General features: G+C 39.4%; 1 protein-coding gene across 1 annotated transcript in view; it reads right to left on the bottom strand.

The window, feature by feature from the left end:
• Window positions 1–1,182, bottom strand: part of mef2d (myocyte enhancer factor 2d) — a 78,980-nt gene extending 77,798 nt beyond the window's left edge. The window contains exon 1 of the mRNA XM_079504439.1: window positions 1,016–1,182. The gene's annotated coding sequence lies outside the window, so the exon portion shown is untranslated. The remainder of the gene's footprint in view (window positions 1–1,015) is intronic.
• Between the last annotated feature and the right edge of the window lie 2,373 nt (window positions 1,183–3,555).

Genomic DNA, 3,555 nt, shown 5'->3' with positions numbered 1-3,555 from the left:
GAATGTTAGCCTATTATATAGACAGGGGAATGTTTTATCTGACCCGTGTGGGATTACCGACGACGTCGATCTTTCTATGATCCAATGAGCAGCATAAAGCATTTACTCGGATATGGAAAAGCTGACACAGATAGATCCAGAATTTCTAACAAACTGCGTTAACTTGTCAGAAGCTTATTCTAGTTAATTATTGATGATATCATACTAGCTAGACTTCATTACAGGCTACATTATTTCCGGATTTTTAGGAAATCAGAAGTTTGACGATACTTTCTCCTGGGAGAAAGGCAATTGCGCTCGCAGATATGAGGGCACAATTGCTTCGGCTCTGTGACATTACAGTGACATTAAATTATTCTGCACATACGTACGTGCATGCCTATGCATGTGCAGATGGTAAACACACTTCACACACATTCACCAATCAAACACAATAGGTTTTAACCTTGCAAATAGGCTACTGGCACAAGGTGTTCTGGTCTGTCCACTTTTTCTGTGCAGTAAATACGTCAGTTAACGCGTAAACAAAATTGATAGTGTGATAAAGTTAGCAATAAACTAGGCATGCAATTCACTAAGATGAAATCCATTTACCGAAATGAAGAGAAATTGCGTCAAAACCTCGGTGACACTTGCCATAAATCGTTTTGACAGCTCCTAATGAACTGTTATGACTGTTGCGCACATGAACAGACGATCCAGCACGATCCCAGCTCGGACAATAAAAACGAAGTCTAGAGGGACGTCTCTGTTTAAACAACATAATAGGAACCTCTCTTTATTAGACTACAGCGTTATAACTTGGCAAACTCCGTGAATCACCGCGTAGCTTACCCCTTATGACTAAACAGACTGCGCGACACGAAACCGTATAATTATGAACTCCCTGTGAAACATGTTTAAATAATATACCGTAAGCATGGTATTCAGTATTTAGTTGTCAGAAGTATCCCGTTAAAGGGCAACAGTGTAGCAAAGCAAAATTGCGAACATAAGCTTGAAAAGAGTCACTTACCCTAGCACTGTATCCACATCTGTTTGATGAGACAGACTGGCGATTCAAAGACTATAGTCTACAATTCTATCTATACAAACTGCATAGAGCGGATGGTGAAGATGACAAATAGCCCTCAAGTGAGCTCGGTAGGCTTTCAATTAAAAATCTTTTTACTTCATGTAAAAGGCAACTATTTAGTTTTGTCAAATGATACACTGTAGATTGTGCCTAATCTATCTTGAGTAGCATTGCTTTATGATTGACATTGGCTGAACCAATAGGCGAGTGCTGTTCACGTTGCTTAACCAATCAAGTCATCAGCGCTGACTTGGTGGAAGGTGAAGTAGGAAGGACTGATGGCGACATCATGTGTTAGAGAGAGTATATATCCCTCCGCTTCTCACAGCAACATCTACATCTATACAGTACCGTATATTAAAAATGGGCCATTTCAATGATATTCAAAGATATTTTTTAGTATTATTGTCATAGTAGAATATCCGGAGTTAGCACTTGGACTTAATGTAAAACTTTTTTTATGTATGAAAATAATAATAATAGGCTATATACATATCTTTTTTGAAATATATAAATGTAGGCTATAATATGCTTTTGCAGTTTTATCAAGTTTCCTCGAATTAAAATTGAAAAGTTTTACAATGACGTGGTTGAGTGTTAGTTAGTAGGGACACTAACACGTTTTGGTGGCAATATTACCTTTTGGATACCACGACTGCAATTAAAGTAGAACTCATTAAAGTAGAATTATGACTTGATAACCGTAACACTTGCCTACATTACACTGGATAATGCTGAGGGGTGATGTCTTCCGACCTATTTTGTCTCGTGTCGGCGGAAGAACATAGTGTTTACAGTGAGGAAAGGGGTGACGTTACAGTGACAGACAGACACATACAATGTTAGCGCGTGTCAGTGTAGGCTACGCCGTGTATTACTTCAATTTACAGCTTCATTTATCCGAGCGTGCCTTTGCTCTTCGTTGAAATTGTAGGCAACATTGCGTATTTACACCGTAACCATGCCATTTCTGTATTGTTCTGTTTTCATTTTCCAGATACTGTACAAATGGTCTACGTCACGTTTCGTCAGTCTGGAGCTAATGGTTTGGCTGGAATATTTAAAGTCATAGCTGTGCAGAAAGGAATGGTGTACTGGTAGCCCTATCGTGTGGACTCAGGAACAAGGACCCAGTGTTTCCTTTACTAGTGAAATAGGAAACCTTAAGCACGATGTTTTATTAGACTGCAACAGCGCAATACTGAAAGTCTGAAAATAAAAGTGTGATGTGCAGTATTTAACAATATTACTTTCTAGTTTAGGAAATGGCCGGCATTACACCATATCCTTATAATTAGCCTGTTGCTCACTGCCAATCATTCTGCCACATACACTCACAACAAACTTTCAACAGGTGTGTGTGTGTCACAGTGTGTGTGTGTGTGTGTGTGTGTGTGTGCGTGCGTGTGTGTCACTGAGGCCCCTTTTCCACCGGTTGGGAACCGGTTATTTTGGTTCTTAGTCCATGAGCCAGACCTCCAAAATTGGAACATTAATTATGAATTGAGTGTGCAAAACCATACCTAGGCATCATATAGGAAAATATGCAACAAAAAAAAATATATATATATATGAAAAAGCTACTATACTGTGTAAGGGTTATCATATATGAATTTACTTATATTGATCCTACAATTTAATATAGGTATGGTTTTGCCCACTCAATTCATAATTAACGTTCCAACTTTGGAGGTCTGGCTCATGGACTAAAAACTGGTTCTGAACTGAACCGGTTCCCAACCGGTAGAAAAGGGGTCTGAGAGTTATAGGACTTATAGGAGCCACAGTTGAGTCAGCAATGTCACATTCTGAAGCAGTGCAAGTTGTGTAACATATGGGGATGGGATGGGGTAGTAGTGAATGGACCACTGACTTGTAGGCATACATGGTTTAAGCTGTTTCACTTAAATAAACATTGGATCTCTTGTGCTATCAATGAAGCAGACAGATAAAGCTTGAGAGAGAATTGGGGGTAATCAAGTAACTAGTGAGAGGACAGGGCTTTGAAGAGGAGAGAGAGAGGGAGAGACGGATTACACAGTGTTTTATGCTTTATGTAAGGAGCTTATGCAGAAGGGTTTTGCAGAAGAGAATTAATGCAAACAGACGGGCACCCTATTCCCTCCTCACATCGGCCCTGTTCATACAGCTGGCCAAGCCAGTGGTCAACTCCATGGCCCCTAGGTCAAGGAAGTGGCATGGGAAATGAATGACAACAAACAGCCATATTATGAGAATTTGGCATAAGTATGCCTAACTTAAACACACGAGACAATGACCTTTTATGGGAAATCTCTGTGGTGTTCACTCAAAGGTTTCCGTTACATCATTACATATTCATTATTCATCCGTGTTCCAAAATGAGATGTCTTCAATTTGATCAAGTGATACAAATGTATGCAAAATGACGGATATCACACAATTCACCTTTCTTTAACATAACATAAAGACTTGGACATGTAGGGCTTTGGAAATGGATT

The sequence above is a fragment of the Electrona antarctica genome, assembly GCF_951216825.1.
Source record: "Electrona antarctica genome assembly, chromosome: 6".
Lineage (NCBI taxonomy): Eukaryota > Metazoa > Chordata > Actinopteri > Myctophiformes > Myctophidae > Electrona > Electrona antarctica.
Note: the sequence above shows the minus strand (reverse complement) of the source record. Positions and strands in the feature narration are given on the sequence as shown.